Source organism: Ursus americanus, chromosome 22 (assembly GCF_024610735.1).
Source record: "Ursus americanus isolate L20-20 chromosome 22, mUrsAme1.1.p, whole genome shotgun sequence".
Lineage (NCBI taxonomy): Eukaryota > Metazoa > Chordata > Mammalia > Carnivora > Ursidae > Ursus > Ursus americanus.
In genome coordinates this window covers 22,029,238-22,046,640 of record NC_142148.1, presented here as the reverse complement: position 1 = coordinate 22,046,640, position 17,403 = coordinate 22,029,238, and the positions used below count along the sequence as shown (strand labels likewise).

General features: G+C 47.6%; 1 long non-coding RNA gene across 1 annotated transcript; it reads right to left on the bottom strand.

Annotated features, from left to right (window-relative positions):
• Positions 1-1,609: 1,609 nt before the first annotated feature.
• Positions 1,610-17,370, bottom strand: LOC123796954 (uncharacterized). The gene is made up of 3 exons (XR_006780843.2): positions 16,874-17,370; positions 15,395-15,500; positions 1,610-3,966 (listed from the first exon to the last, which is right to left on the bottom strand). It is a non-coding gene; the product is annotated as an uncharacterized LOC123796954 (long non-coding RNA).
• Positions 17,371-17,403: the final 33 nt, after the last annotated feature.

Below are 17,403 nucleotides of genomic sequence, written 5' to 3'. Positions count from 1 at the left end.
CGGGATTGGGAAAAAGAGAAACAGAGTGACACTTACAGAACAGTCCCTGAAATGAACAGGGACTCCAGCAGGACAGACTTGCAGCAGTGAGTAGAAAATAAATGGCTGAGGTTTCCCTGACCTTCAGAAGCACCCTTGGTCACCTTAAAACTGATGAGAAAAGAAAGCCAAACAAGGGCCAGGCCTTTGCCCAGAATCTCAGTGCTGGAGCGTGGGGGCGAAGTGGGGAGAAAGATCAGAGCCACATCTGAGACGCCTTTAATGCCAGGTGACAGCACCTGGTTTTCCCCCCTCGCAGTTGTCCCCGAAGCACCCAGGAGTCTTTGAGGGGTCCAAAGCGGGACAGAGCTTGATCAGATCTGCCCAAGAAAGAGCAATGTGGATGTAGGTGAGGAGACTCGACGGGAGACTGGGTGCCCAGGACCAACAAGCATCTATTCCAAGCCTTTTACGGGGGTGTTGGGGGGTTCCACGGCGAAGAAAGCAGTTCACCACGGAGCAAGGGAGGGAGAGACAAGGACAAAACCCACCATCACAAACTCGGTTAAGTGTGATGTAGCAAACTGAACAACACAGGGCAGAAAGGCCAGGAGACCGGTCCTGAGAGGTCAGGGCCAGCCCTCCTGAGGAGGTGACATTTAAGCTGAAATCAGGGGAAATAACAAGGGTTAGAAAACAAACAAAAAGCACTCTGTGGACATGAACTTGGCACGAAGTGGAGTGGTGAGGTTGAGACTGGTGGCAGATGAGAAGGAGGCAGGGGCAAAGTGATGCCTTGGGAGTCCTCTAGGACCCTGGGGAGTTTGGACAGGACCCTAAAGTGCTGTGGGAACCACTGGAAGGTTTCCAGCAGGGACAGCCTTTCGTGTTTACTGGGCACTTACTATGGGCTATGTGTCTAGCTCTATATTATACATGGATACTCTGGTTTTATTCCAGGAAATTGAGGCAGGAAAAGGTCAAATAACCTGCTCAGGGCAAGGCCACACAACTAGTAAGAGAAAGACTGACACTCAATCACTGTAGGATGTTGCTCGATAAAGTAATGGCCTACATTTAATGAGCAATTAATATATGCCAGGCAATCTGATCCCAGGGCCCCTGCACTTCCTATGGCACTGACCAAGAAAAGGATCTCTTTAAGAATTCCTCGGGCTATAAAATTATTCGGGAAAATCCCAGTCCCTCTCTCGACCTCAGGGTCCTCACACATTAAATGGAAAGGCTGGACTTGTACCAGGGAACATGACAGCGAATGGGGCCTTCCGTATCCCAGTCGTGCCCCACTTCCACAGGGGCAGTGGCAAGCACAAGGTCACCTAGCTAATTTAGACGAAACACTCTGAATGTCCAGTCTGGTCTGCTTTCCTGATGCCAGCGGCCTCCTGAGGACCTCCGAGGTCCCTTCAATTCTAAGATGTTAGGATCCCACCTCGATGCACCAGCAGCCCGGGCCCACGGAGCCCTCCTGAGCCTCTGGCTGGCTCCTGGGTACCTAGGTTCAACAGTCCTTTCTGAGAGCTGGTACTCACGGCGGGCAGCAGTAGCCAGAGGCAATGACTGCAGCAGCAACCAAACAGGACATCACCCGGATGACCCTTCCACCCACCACGCCCCTGCCTCACACCTACACACATCCACTAAGTCGCTCGGGCAGACCACCGGTCTCCCATTTCCACCACATCTGCCAATAAAGGAGAACAGCAGAACCAGTTTCATCGGTCATTGCGACGTTGGCAGTTACTTTACATATCACCTAACGTGGGACCTAACCCGAGAAACTTGTACAAATTACCGGCACCTCTCCCCTGGCCAGAGATTAACTTCCCAGAAGGGGTAAAGTAGACCTTCCCTGGAGCTTGGTCTTGTCTTCATCCCCAGAAGTCTTGCGGAAGGCCCACTATGTATAAAATCCTGTAGTGCGGGTTGTGGGGGTCGGGGGGGGACATGCCAGGGCCTTCTTTATTATTTTATTTTTATTTTTTATTTTTGAGAGAGAAAGAGCCGGGGTAGGGGAGTAGCAGAGGGAGAAGGAAGGAGAGACTCTCAACCCAACTCCTCACCTAGTGCAGAGCCCGACATGGGGCTCAATCTCATGACCCTGAGATCATAACCTGAGCTAAAATCAAGAGTCACATGCTTAAGCAAATGAGTCACCCAGGCGCCCCTTATGAACTGTTTTAATGTTTGATTTATATACGTTTCTTTCCTTAGATTTATTTTAGTGCATAAAGAAGGTCCTGGGGGCACCTGGATGGCTCAGTCGGTGGAGTGGCCCACTCGATTTCGGCTCAGGTCATGATCTCAGGGTGGTGAGCCCCCTGACTGGCTCCGCCCTCAACGGGGAGTCGGCTTCTCTCCTTCTCCCTCTCCCTCTGCCCCTCCCCACACTTGCACACATGAGCTCGCTCTCTCTCTCTCAAATAAATAAATCTTTTTAAAATAAATAAATAAAACAATTCATATAATTCTTCACATGCCCCCCTCCCCAGTTTTACAGATGAGGCTCTGGGGCCTGAGGTCACACTGAAGAGGAATTGGGGCTCAGACCTGAGGTTAAGATATGGTACTAAGAGCTGAATGTAGCCTGTTTCTTGGCTTGTAAGATACACAAGTACATACGAGGCATCCCAACTTTACATCAGAAGGCTCTGGGAAGATAATTTTGAGACCAGAGGTAACGCAATGGAGTAGTTAGAGAAGAATTAGGTTGCAGTCCTGGTTCTGCCATTTATTAGCTGTATGAACTTGAGCAAGTTATTGAACTTCTCTGAGGCTCAGCTTCTCAGCCATAAAACAAAGATAACTCGCTGGGGCACCTGGGTGGCTCAGTCAGTTAAGCATCTGCCTTCAGCTGGGGTCATGATCCCGAGGTCCTGGGATCCAGCCCCACTTCGGGCTCCCTGCTCAGCGGGGAGCCTGCTTCTTCCTCTCCCTCAGCCCCTCCCCCTGCTGGGGCTCACGCTCTGCCTCTCTCTCAAATAAATAAATAGAATATTAAAAAAAACAAAACAAAACGGAGATCACTCACACCTCAAAGAGTTGTTACAAGGATTAAACAAGTTTATAAGGTACATAGGACAGTGTCTGATACATGGCAAGCGCTTTCTTTTTAAAGTTATTACATAAAATGAATTTTAAAATACACATACTGAATGTGCCCTGGAAGTGGTTTGATAGGAAAAAACACTTTGGTTACATAAATACAGTTCAGAGGACTCTAGCAGGAATTCACAAGCTCTGGAACAGACAGAAGTCCCAAAAGCTAAGAAAAAAATGACATCAATAGTGATACACTGGAAATAACAAAATATATTGGATTTGCTGGTAAATGAAACGCCATTCCATACATACAATGGCATAAAAGAGAATACAAGCGCTTCATCCGAGGGAATAAAAGAAAGCCACAAACATATACTGAAGGAACGACTACCTGGTACCAGGGGTAGAAGTAAATATATCAGCAAAATCTGGTACAAAACTGCAACACCATCCTTGCTGGGACGTTGCGTGTTGCCACACATCCCACTAGGGGTCGCCCAAGGTCACCCGGAGAACTGGGGACGGAGTTCAATTCCCAGCCCAGTCTGCTTTCTGGGACACCAGCGGCCTGTAAGACTAAGCTGCACAGGGGACCCGTGGCCCCAGGCCCCCGAGGCCTCAGGAGCTTCAAGAAAGGGAACCTTCAGTGTGAGGTGCCCACAAGCCACACTTGGCAGCATCTCCTTCCATGCACGACACGGCACATTACACGGCAGCAGGGGAAAACGCGAAATGCATTTTTCAGGAAGGGGGAAAGGGGGCAAAGAGGATAGTATTCCCATTTTACAAGTGAGGAAACTGAGGCTCAAATGATTAAGCAAACTGCCCAGGGTCACGCTGCTAGGGAACTTCAGAACCAGAATTCCCACCCAGGTGGGTCAGATCCTTGTCACTTGGTCCCTAATGCCGCACCGTCAGATGGACCTGGGAGAAGAGAAAAATCGGTCAGGAGGGTATGAAGGAGGGGTCATGAAGGGACTGCTACTTGCTCCCCCTAAGTCCCGCCGTGCCTTCCTCAACTGGTCCAAGAAGGCTGTCTGCTTCCCCCGTGAGCCAGGACACTTGAGGATGGGATCAAGGCCTTTTCCTGGCTCCCCATCCTAGCAGAATCCTAGAGCCTCAGGCTAAGTTTATTTACCCAGCCAGGGCCCCGGACCACTCCAAAGGGCTCATCTTCAGTGCTCAAGGACCCGATTTCTTCCTTGTCCTGCCTCCCATCCTCCCCCCAGGCCTCCTGGATTTCCCAGCCTCTCCTCAAACCCTGTCTGTTCTACACCCAGAACCCCACTCAAGTCCCTACTCGGTCCACTGCTCCCAGCCTGGCCTGGAACCCCTTTCTCAGGCCTCTGGGTATCAAGTAGACTACTGTGATAGTCTTTTGTTCTCATTTTTTTAAAAAACTGAAGTATAGGGGCGCCTGGGTGGCTCAGTCGCTTAAGTGTCTGCCTTTGGCTCAGGTCATGATCCAAGGGTCCTGGGATCGAGCCCCACGTCAGGCTCCCTGCTCAGCGGGGAGCTTGCTTTTCCCTCTACTGCTCCCTCTGCTTGTGCTCTCTCTCTCTGTGTCAAATGAATAAATAAAATCTTGTTAAATTAATTAATTAATTAATTTTAAAAACCGGAGTATAATTTGTATATAGAAAAATGTATACATTTTAAACATACCGTCCCATGAACTGCCCTGCCTGGCCTCTTTACCAGCCTTCCTGATTCTCCCTGACCTGCCTCTCATCTGTCCTCCACAGGGCACTTTCAGGTTTTTCTTTCCAAGTATGTGTGACCATGTCACTGCCCTGGCCAAAACCCTCCAGCAGCTCCCCCTGCTCTAAGGATAGAGACCTACAGAAACAGAATAGAAACACACTCCTTGCCTTTGAGAGAGAAAATATAAAGTCCGATATAAATCCACCCTTCAGAAAGGAATTCACTTCAGTTAAAGGGAAACTGCCCAAGCATCCTGTCCCTTAAAGGATTCTGTTTATCCAGATGCTGAGCATAAAATGTCTCCATCTGGGATGAAGAGAAAGTAAATTTACAACCCAGTGAACAAAGAGCAGAGTTTAACTGCCTATATAAGCTGTTGGTCAACTTAAATTTAATGTATGAGAAAATTTAACCACTTGTTGCATGTTTCCCTTTATTACTGCTTTGCGTCTCATTGTCTTTAATAAAATTTACCCACTTTACGTGAAAAATGAAATTAATGTTGGCAAATATGTGCTCACTCCCCTTTTTGGTCTGGTCCACCTCCCCACCTGATCTCCTTTTCATAGCTTCCTTTCGCTTTTCTAGAGTTTATGTGGAGAGATCATACAATATTCCCGCTTTTGTGTCCAGCTTCTTTCACTTGGCATATTTGAGAGATGCATTCATGTGACTGAGGGTATCTGTAGTTCTCTTTCGTTGGTGAGTAGTATGCCATCCCACGAGTATAACACCATTTCTTTTCCTTTCACCAGCTGATGCCTATCTGGCAGCTTACAGTTCGGGGCTACTATGAACAAGGCGGCTATGGACATTTGTTATTCCCATTTCCTATGTGGGAAGCTGGGCTCAGGGAGGGGAAGGGAATGACCCAAGGTACGCCCAAGCAAGGGTCCACCAGGGCCAGGGTACATCCTAGACCAGGGCTTGAGGACTAGCTCCACCACTCGGTATAGACTCTCCTTGGGCCTCAGTGTGATGATTCACTCAGCATCACAGATCTCTGAGACTCTTCTAGAAAGTCCTGGCTTCAAATATTCTACTCCCACAAATAATCAAAATGTCCAGGAAATGCCAACATTTCACCCAACCACAGCAGCAAGTCAGGACAATAAACCCAGCACGCAGAGCCAGGCGGGAAGTTCTCTTACCTGACTGCTGGCCCCAGACAACTCTTTCTTTTTTTAAGATTTTATTTATTTGACAGAGAGAGACACAGCGAGAGAGGGAACACAAGCAGGGGGAGTGGGAGAGGAAGAAGCAGGCTCCCAGCGGAGGAGCCTGATGTGGGGCTCGATCCCGTAACGCCGGGATCACGCCCTGAGCCGAAGGCAGATGATTAACCGCTGTGCCACCCAGGTGCCCCACCCCCTGCCACTCTTAAGTTAGTCTGGGTTTAGGGAAATCATGTGAGGGGCTGGACCAAAATAGACAGCACCTGACCCCTGAGAAGCCAAAGAAACAAAGACAACAAAAGCAGCCATTAAATGGCTCCACAGACTGCAAGGGGAGATACCTGGTTTTGCTTCAGAAAAGAAACAGGTGAGGGGAGAGGGAAGGAGGGCCTCGAAATGGAGGGAAGGGGAGACCAGAGCCCAGAGCAGGTGAGGGAAGGCTGGGTACTGCTGGGCCATGACAAATCCTCTGGTAGCCGGGCCACCAGAGGATGCCCATGGATGGGGAACATGGAAATCAGAGTCCTCTGCGTTTCTGTAAAGTACGTCTTCCCTCTCACCCTCTGACTGTAAATGGCTTACCCCACATGTGTTAGTAAGGCTTGGTGAGGGGTGGGAAGGCTGAGCGGAGACACAGACAGAGGTGATGGGGAAAGTGACTGACATGTGGAGACTACAGAACCAGGGCATGCTTGTAGGCAAGCAGGCTCCAGGGCCCAAGATGGTGGCGAATGAGAACGTCTAGCAATCTGCAGGCATCTAGGGAAGGGCTGAGGGGACTTCCCTGGAGTAGAGAACAGAACTCCAGCTGGTCTTACCAAGACCCAGGGTAGGAAGATTTGGCTACACAGAACACCTTAGTGAGTCTGGACGGCTGAGGGTACAGGAGCAGGAGGAACACCTGAGGACACACCTGGAGAGGCAGCGCAGCTGGTGTGAGGGTAAGTAGATGGATTTAGGAGTCAGACTGTCTGGGCTTAAAATACTAAAGAGAAACACTCTATAGCGACAAAAGGGTCAATCCATCAGAAAGATATAAACATTTTAAACGTATCTGTACCTGACAACAGAGTCCCAAAATATATGAGGCACTGACAGAAATGAAGGGAAAATAGACAATCTGACAATCCACACTGCTCTTGTTTTTCCCCAAAGCTCCTTTCTGTCTCAGGTATGTCTCCTTCTGTCTCTGCTCCTGGTATGTCCTCTGCCCGCAACACGCACGGCTGGGGTTTCTAGTTCACTACAGATTCTAGTCAGCGTCACCTCCTGAGATGGCGTTCCTCTAACCAGCTTACCCACAGTGGCTCAACCTCTCACTCCCTGTGCCAGTACTCTGATGTCTTTTTCTTCTGAGTACGTATCTCTGACATTATCTGCTGACTGCCTGCTTTCTTCATTAGAATGTAATCTCCATGAGGCAAGGGCTTTGCCTAATATATTGCTTTTTACCCTCAGTGCCTAGATCAGAGCCTGGCACGCAGCGTGTGCTCAGGAAACACCTGCTGAAGTGGAAAAGAAAGTTCACTAATAGGACACACAAATGGGACTTCACATATGCTACAGGGATAAAGGTAACACCTCAAACCAAAGGGAGAAAGGCGGACTAGTTGACAGGGGGTTGGAACCACTGGGGAGCCACGTGGGGGAAAAAAAATTTAAGTTGAAGCAGGTGGATTTATCACAAGAATGTAATTCTTAAAACTCCACTTTCAAAATGCAAAAGTCCACGAGGAAAAGGAGAACGGAGGAGAGGGACCACGGTGAAATTTTTGTGGCTGGAAAGTAAATGGACAAGTACTATCCGACAGCAACACCAAGCGGGCAATATGAATAGGTGACGGTTTAGCCTGATTTACACAAAAGAATCCTTCAAAGGCTCAGAAATTAGGGGTAGGAAGATTGGTAGAAGAGGGTTTAAAAAGCAGCTTAAGGGGCACTGGAATGACTCAGTCAGATAGGCGACTGGCTCCTGATTTCGGCCCAGGTCATGATCTCGGGGTCCTGGGACTGAGCCCCGCGTCGGGCTCCACGCTCATTGCAGAGTCTGCTTCAGACTCTGAGGATTCTCTCTCTCCCTCTCCCCCTCCCCCTGCTTGCTCGCTCTCTCAAATAAATCTTTAAAAAAAATACACAAAAAATAAAAAATAAATAAAAAGCAGCTTAAAAACTCCAACGAGTAGACTCCTAGATCCCCTCCCTACACTACCCACCCTCTCCCCTCATGGGGACAGACCCTGGCAGATCAGAAACGTATTTTTAAGAGAGAGTAGAAGGTCCCTGGAGAGGTGGACATGAGGCACAGGAGACAGAGAAGATACCAGCAACAGAGGGATTATACACACATCCACATGTTAACCATTGAGGATGTCCAGAACCTTAGTCCTCTTGCTCCACTCAGTTCTTGGAACACTGCCAGGGAGGCACAGTACTCACAGTACTAAATGGGGAGACCTTCCCCTGGGCTTTCATACCCCACTAACTCCCAGAATTCCCAGCAAAATGGGAAAAACGGACCCCTGTGAGGGCATTTCATCAAGAAACTCTAGCCCATTAAGGATGAGAGGAGATTCTAGAACTTTCTGGAGAAGAAAAAGTAGGTCATATACACAGAATCAGTATTCAGAATGACTCGGGACTTCCCAACTGCAATACTGAAAGCTGAGAGACAGCAGAGTAATGCCTTCAAAATCTGAGGAAACTTCTGGGTATATACCCAAAATAATTGAAAACAGGGACTTGAACAGGTATTTGTATACCACGTTCACAGCGGCAGAATTTGCAACAGCCCAAAGGTGGAAAGAACCCAAGCATCTACTGACGGATGAATGGATAAACAAACTGTGGTCTATCCATACAAGAGGATATGAGGTGATTCCGGAAAAGAACCAGGAAGTTCTTCAAGTACAAAGAGAAAGGTCTCTAGTGAAAAACGCAAGGTGAAAAACAGAGTACGCGAAGTATCACTCATTTAATGACCTGTTTTAAAAGTTTTATTTCAGTGTCAAAATCAGGGTAAAGTGCAAGAAATTTCATTTTCCAAAAGGCCAGAGGGGACAAATTATACCCAGATCTTCTGAAGGGATCAGGCTTTATCGTTGCCAAAATATTCATCCTAAGGGTTGAAGGCAGATCCATGTTTTGTGTGACCTGAAACTAACATAATTTGGGGAGGCCTTCCCTAAGAATGTAAAATATACAAAAATTGGAACAAATGTGAATATTTCTTCAAAAATGAGAAAAAAATTATAGCAAACCACAACGTTTTTAAAAACAAATATCATGAACATCACAAAATCCAGAAAAATAATATTTTCTTTTTAACTGCTTAAAACAACTCTTAAGTCTTTTTTCCTACTTTTTGGGCCGTATTCTCTGATGGTTCTTCATATGAGAAGGGTTTTGTAATACCCTTTTATAGAGAGAAAATAAGGATGACTCAGTCTTACTTCTAACATGTACATTTATAACTGTACACATTGCATTATCGAGTACATTCTTGGCAGAAGAAAACTTCCACTTTTAATAAGTATTGGTAAGAACTGAGTCCTTTGCTTCTATTTTTACAGTCTTTATGATTGGAAGAACCTTCCATAGGTCAGCTTCTGACTCCAGATGTTTCAAACCTTATTTTATCTTCCTTATGCACTTCTGGCTCAGATGCTGTGGCACTTATCCATGGTGATACTGCCTCCGTTCCTGCAGCCCTCCCTACACCAAGACATACTCGAACCCCTAGTGGAAGTGACTGCAAACCACATAAACAGATAAAACCAAACTGAGTGTATTCTAACCCAACCATTAGCCAGATCCAAAAAATGTCCAGGACCAACACGAGGTCACTTAACAGGAGAACAGTGAGGACGGAAGTCATATTACAATGAAAATTTCTTTTTTTTTTTTTTTTAAGATTTTTATTTACTTATTTGAGGGAGAGGGAGAGAGAGAGAGAGAGCCCGAGGGGGGAGGGGAGGAGCACAGGGAGAGGGAGAAGCAGACTCCCCGCTGAGCAGGGAGCCCCACGCAGGACTTGATCCCAAGACTCCGGGATCATGACCTGAGCGTCAAGGCAGACGCTTAACCGACTGAGCCATCCAGGCGCCCCTACAATGAAAATTTCTTAATTTTGTACATTTTATAGAAACATATGACCCCTTACAGGGACTTGGAAGAAACAAGAGTAAGGGTCCTTAAAGCAAAAAGTCATTAGTTTCATGGAGAAGAATCTGTCTCCATCACAGAAATTCAAAGGCCTTCCTTCCCTGGCCAAAATCTGTCTTTTCATCTTCAAAGTAGTCATCTCGAGATACTACCTCCTTGAGACATACCATGACAACCCTGTAAGAACTCACTGCCTTGGTGCCCCTGCTTGCGTTCCCTCTCTCTCTGGCTGTTTCTCTGTCAAATAAATAAATAAAATCTTAAAAAAAAAAAAAGACCTCACTGCCTTGGAAAAGGTGACAACACACATCCAGGAAGATGGGAAAGATGATAAGAAATAGTATGCCATTCAGAAAAAAAAGTGATTGGGATTCTTAGCTCCATACCGTAAACCAAAATCAAGTCCAGATGCAGTAAAGGGTTAAATGTTAAAAGTTAGGCATTGAAGGAACAAAATCAAAATGTGTAGGTGAATATCCTTTGATCACTTGTATTCTTTCCTAGCCCAGAAGCAATGGGCAATACCACAAAGACTGACATTTGGCCAAGTGAAAAGTTTAAACATAAACAAAATGGAAGCCTGGCTGGCTCTGCGGGAAGAGAGTGCGACTCTTGATCTCGGGGTTCTCAGTTTGAGCCTCACACAGGGCATAGCGTTTATTTAAAAAAAAAAAGCTCCGTATCACTCGGCATCAGGGAAATACAAATCAAAACCACAATGAGATACCAGCTCACACCAGTCAGAAGGGCTAAAATTAACAAGTCAGGAAACAACAAATGTTGGTGAGGACATGGAGAAAGCGGAACCCTCTTACATAGCTGGTGGGAATGCAAGCTGGTGCAGCCACTTGGAAAAACAGTATGGAGGTTCCTCAAGAAGTTGAAAACAGCTACTCTATGACCCAGCAACTGCACTACTAGGTATTTACCCCAAAGATACAAATGTAGTGATCCGAAGGGGCACCTGCATCCCAATGTTTATAGCAGCAATGTCCACAATAGCCAAACTATGGAAAGAGCCTAGATGTCCGTGGACAGATGAATGGATAATGAAGATACACACACACACACACACACACACAATGGAATTTTACTCAGCCATCAAAAAAATGAAATCTTACCATTTGCAACAACATGGATAGAACTAGAGGGTGTTCTGCTAAGTGAAATAAGTCAATCAGAGAAAGGCAAGTATCATATGGTTTCATTCATATGTGGAATTTAAAAAACAAAACAGAGGATCATAGGGGAAGGGAGGGAAAAATAAAAGAGGATGAAATCGGAGAGGGAGACAAACCATAAGAGACTCTTAACTACAGGAAACAAACTGAGGGTTGCTAGAGTGGAGGGGGGGTTGGGAGGATGGGGAGTGTTGGACATTAAGGAAGGGACTTCATGTAATGAGCACTGGTGTTACATGCAACTGATGGATCACTGAACTCTACCTCTGAAACTAATAATACACTATAGGTTAATTAATTGATTTAAATAAAATAAAATTTAAAAAAATAAATAAAAAAATAACAAACAAAATGAAAACAACCTAGCTTAGAAAAAATGTAAGGTGGGGCGCCTGGGTGGCTCAGTCGTTAAGCGTCTGCCTTCGCCTCAAGGCGTGATCCCGGCGTTCTGGGATCGATCCCCACGGGCTCCTCCGATCCCCACGTCGGGCTCCTCTGCTGGGAGCCTACTTCTTCCTCTCCCACTCCCCCTGCTTGCGTTCCCTCTCTCGCTGGTTGTCTGTCAAATAAATAAATAAAATCTTAAAAAAAAAAAAAATGTAAGGCAAACAATAATCTGGGGGAAAAAACCTACCTGCAGCAAATATAATAAACAAGGGTTAAGCATCCTCCCTACTGAAAAGAGCTTGCAAATCAGAAAGAAACTCATGACTTTAAGAGATGTGCAGATAATTCACAGGTGACAAATGCCCAAAAGTTATGAAATGTTAAGATAGTCAATCTTACTTAATAAAAAAAAATGCAGATTAAAAGAACCAAAGGCTATTCTTCAGCCATTAAAGAAGATTCACACAAAATTTCTAACACCTCCCGTGGCTGAGGACTTGGGCAAGCGAGCACGCAAACCCTACACGCGCTGCCATGACGTAGAGCGCTTCGGGTTTATGCCCTAAAAATATCCATGCTTGCTCTCCGTCCCAGTAATTCCACTTCAGAGAATCTATTTCAGGAAAGTGTTAATTGCAGCCCTGTTGAGATGGGGTGGGGGGGATGTAAATAAGAGGGAGGAGAGAAAACACCTCTCAGGATGTGTGTATGTATTTGCACACAGAGAAAGGTGAGAAAGGATACATACCTGTTAGCACCGCTAGTGCTAAAAGGTAGAAATGATGGGGGAGTTATTCACTTTGTCTCTATATGCCTCCTGCATTGATTAACTTGCCCTAATTAACACAGCATATTGCTTTTGGAATTAAAAAACACACACCAGGGTACCGTGGCTCAGTTGGTTAAGCATCCAACTCTTAGTTTCAGCTCAGGTCATGATCTGTGGATGGTGAGACTGAGCCCTTCATCGAGCCCCTCATAGGGCTCTGCACTCAGTGGGGAGTCTGCTTGAGATTCTCTCTCCCTCTGCTCCCCCCCCACACCGCGCTCGTGCTCTTCACTCTAATAAATCTTAAAAAAAAAAAAAAACTCCAGGAGAAGAAAATACCCACATATAAAAAAGATGAACCTATGCCAAATGTATCTGATCCTATCACATGGACCCTAATAAAAGAAATGAAAAAAAAAAAATGCAGTCATTAAGTGTCCCAGGCCCTACGATAGCCAACTCTGACTGGCTGACTGCTGTAGACATGACTGGAGGTGCCATACCCACTGGCTCACAGGTAGAGGAGCAGACTACCAGAAAATCAAAACTGAATTTTTTAATCCCCAAATTAAAAGCACAACACTCACTACTTAATCTTTGACTAGAAGTCAGAGGGCATCAAGAGAAGAGACTGTCAGGGCGCCTGGGTGGCTCAATCGTTAAGTGTCTGCCTTCGGCTCAGGGCGTGATCCCGGGGTCCTGGGATCGAGCCCCACATCAGGCTCCTCCGCTGGGAGCCTGCTTCTTCCTCTCCCACTCCCCCTGTTGTGTTCCTTCTCTCACTGGCTGTCTCTCTCTCTCTGTCAAATAAATAAATAAATAAAATCTTTAAAAAAAAAAAAAGAGAGAGAAGAGACTGGTATCCCTACATACAGGTCACTGCCACACCAACACCCCTGAGTTAAAATGCTATAACTTGGACCCATCTGAACTATCCCTTTGATGCAAACTATTTGCACAGGAAGAAAATCAGATAATGAAGCACAGCTAGAAGATTAGCCTGGCCTGTTAGGAAAGTCATGCAGACGTACACAACTTTCAGATAGTACTCCACAGCACTTAAACCAGCAGAGATAAAAATTTAAAAAGCTGTGGGCAAACAAGCATGCATATATATATATATATACGTGTATATATATATATATATATACACGTATATATATATTGCTTTCAAAATCATTTAAGCCAAGGTGCCTGGGCGGCTCAGTCAGTTAAGCATCTGCCTTTGGCTCAGGTCATGATCCCAAGGTCCTGGGATACAGCCCCACAGTGAGCCTCACATTGGGCTCCCTGCTTAGCAGGGAGTCTGCTTCTCCCTCTGCCCCGCTTGTGCACGTGCTCTCTCTCTCTCTCTCTCAAATAAATGAATAATATCTTTTTAAAAAATCATTTAGTGGCACAACTGGTGGCTCAGTTGGTTAAGTGTCTTCCTTCAGCTCAGATCATGATCCCAGGGTCCTGGGACGGGGCCTGCATCAGGCTCTGGCTTGGCGGGTAATCTGCTTCTCCCTCTGCCTCTGCTGCCCCACCCCCTGCTTGTGCTCTCTCCCTCACCCTCTCCCTCTGTCAAATAAATAAATAAAATCTTAAAAAAAAAAAAATCATTTAAGCCTAGATGGTAGAATGCCAAAGAAGGAAGAGACCTTCAGGATTAACATGTCCAACCCTCTCATCGCTGAGATGAAGATGAAACTGGAGCTCATATTGTCAAATGACACACAGCCTCTGGAGGCGGAGCTAAGACACTCTGACAACAGTATCTGCTCTTCTAGACGCGCTGAATGTAATTCACAAACGGTTTTCACAGCCATTATTTTCTTTGGCCCTCACCAAATCCGGATGTTTCCACAGATGAGAAAAGGAAGGCTCAAAGGGTCTGGATGATTTGCCTACATCACCTGGCTAGTAGCTCCAAATCCCAAACACCGTACCCCTTCCGCCAGCCGGCACTGTTGCCCAAACCCTTCCCGACAGCCCAGGCAGTGGTTCCCCAGCTTCAAGCACACAGCCTGCAAGCACTAAGCACTCAAATTAGATGAGTGAATACCTCAGACTACGAGAAAGCTAAGCAAATTATCAACAGAATACGACACATCTTTTAAAAAGGAAAATGTTGATAAGCTGAAATCCACATGAGGTAAGAATGCTGAACTTTCATACATACGAGAGCCACCAATCTCCTAGACCTCAGAGACAGGTCTCCATCAGTTTGGCCTCAATTACCCTCACCTGATCACCAATCACTTCCTATCTCTCCTCAGCAGGTCTCAGGAACCCGCAAGCCTCCCCACTGCCCACAACGCCAAATCCAAATTCTGTACCCTGGCCTTCAAGACCCTACCAGCTGACTGATTCCACCGTTTCCTGAATTACTCACTGACCCTGGCCTTTTCTAGGCTCTTCCCCTCCACCCCACAGAACCCCATTTCCTTTATGCTGCCAGATCTAGCCTGGCTCCTCTTGGCTCCAGGTGAAAACTGATCCCTTACCCCAGTTCCATTAACCCCAGGTAAAAAGGGCCACAGCTTTTTTTTTTTCTTTCAATCAAAGTGGACTTACATAACATTCATTTGAACCTATGTGGCAACCAAGCTCATGAGAAACAGGCGCAATGAACAGGGAGCCCCATAGGCAGCAGCTTCTAATTTGGGTTTTCCAATATAGAAGCAGGAGTTGCCTTATGCAACCTATCCAGTCCCTTTTCTGGCCTGAGGGGTTTTGATTTCCAGTCCCAGGAGTCAGGTGCCCAGCTTCACTATCAAGCAAGTCCCTACTCTCAGCGACTCAGTTTTTTCACATGTGAAATGAGGAGAAGGGGGTAGCACACCTAAAGAGAAAAATGACAGAAGAATAACTTCCCAGTTATTTCCCACAAAGGTACCAAGGATATCCGACACCCCTTCTTGCTGCAACACCGCAAATTGGCACAACACATATACCTTGGCCATCCCCTACGTTAGTGTGCACAGACTTACCCCATCCCAACTTCCCGCTGTACGGAGGTCCCAGAGGTACGGTAAGAAGTCAGCTCCTGGTCAGGGGTATGTAGCTGTCTGCAGTCTTCCACCACAATGAACGGTGCTGCAAAGAACAATATCGTATAAGCATTTATCATTGTTCTGCAATTATTTCTCATGATAGATTCCTGGAAGTGGACTTACTGGCTGAGAGGATGCACGCATTTTAAATTCTGATACTGGTTGAAAAACTTGACGTGGTAATTCTCATAGTCCACCGGTACTTAGGCTTTACCTGGGGAACCTGGTTCCAAGCTGCAATCCTGACACACGCCCCTCGTCCTTCTACATCCCAGCCCTTCCCCTCCCCCTCCAGGAAGTCTGGGGAGGGGCTCCTGAAGCTGCTTTGTTATCCAGCTCCCAGGTGGCCCAGCTGTGGGAGGAAGGAGCTGGTGCCTTCTACTTGCCCCAGAGCACCTCACCTAGCACGAACCCTGGGAAGCCCTGGTGCAGGGGCTGGCAGAACTTGCTGGGAAGTCTCTGGGCTGTAGCCCAGGTCCCCAGTGGCTTCCCCCCAAATGGCAGAGTCTGGCTCTCATGCACTGGGCCACAATACCTGGGACTGAGTGTTGGGGATAAAGTCATTATCTCTAGGCTCACCTGGATGCACCTGTTTCCCCTTCCAGACCCCCCACTTCCTGAAGGTCTCTGCCCCACACATATCTTTGAGCCTAGTGCCAGGACCCAGTAGTTTTACTTTTATCTAAGACTCCCCAAGTCTCCCTTCTCTAAGTAGACATAGCACCACTTCCCCAAGAAATCGTTTGGGGCCTCTGTACTGGGCCTCAGTCTCCGCATCTGTGAAATGGCGGGCGTTTGGCAGTGGCACTGACATTGTGGGTGCTGCTGTGAGGAGAGCAGTGTGGCCAGCTAGGTTCTAAGTGGTTGCAGGTAAGTCTGGCTTCAATCGGGAGCCCAGGTGCACCTTCGTGATCATTTCATCAGCATTCTGATTGGCGTAAGGCCTGTTTGGAAAAAACTCGATTTTTGTTTTCAGATTTCTCCACTGCCAAAGCACAATTAGGACCAAAAGCCATTTCAAGGCTGCTCAAGGGTCCCAGACACCTGGGACCAGATGAGGAAGCAGAGGCCCAGAAAAGGCCTTGCCTGGTTTTAGGCTGTGTGCTGCCGCGCTCTGGGGAACACAGAGTCTGGTGGGAAAGCCGAGGGGGTCTGGTCACCAGGTGTTTCACATGGTGGTCGGGAGCAAACAGCAGGGAAGAGAGTGCTGGCACGGCTGGAGAAGAGCAAAGGAACCATCCCGGAGTTGGGTGTGAGGAAGAAGGCGGCAGCGAGGGGCGCTGGGCGTTTCTAGTCAGGCGGGTCGGCCTCAGTGGGGTGAAGGCTGGGCTCCACCGGCGGAGCCACCTGGGCTGAACGACACTGCTTGACCAGCACCAACGCCATAACCCAGGGACTGGATGGGATGGTACACACCAAGGGCCCCGCTCCGCCTCGCTGTGTGATGAACGCTCCTCAAGCGCTGCTTTTACCTCCGGCCGCCACTTGTGTTCTAGACCCAGGAGCTGCGTGCTTGGGGGTTGTGTCCGAGGCAGCCTTCTACCCGACTCTAGCGGCCGTTGAGGGCAGAAGAGGCGTCGCATTCAGAACTCGGTCCTCACCAGCGGGGGCAAATCCCCGGGCTAACTGGGCCTCAGTTTCCTCTCGGTGCAATGGGAACCATCACACCGCCGGCGGGAGATCCGGTGGAGGGAGCGGTCTCACAAACGTCAGTCTTTGCACTATTTCTCCCCTCGGTAACGGCCCCCACTCCCCGCGTGGAGCACACAGTAGGCGCTCCGGAAACGCTCTCCGAGTGGAGGAACGGGCCACTTCCTGCCCCCAAGCGGACTCTCCCGAGCCTCGGTTCCCACCACTCCTCTTCGGAGGCCATGTGGCATTCCTGAGGGTGGGGGTGGGCGCAGGAAGAAGGTGCCCTCCCGGCCCCGCCCCCTCCGGGCGCGGTG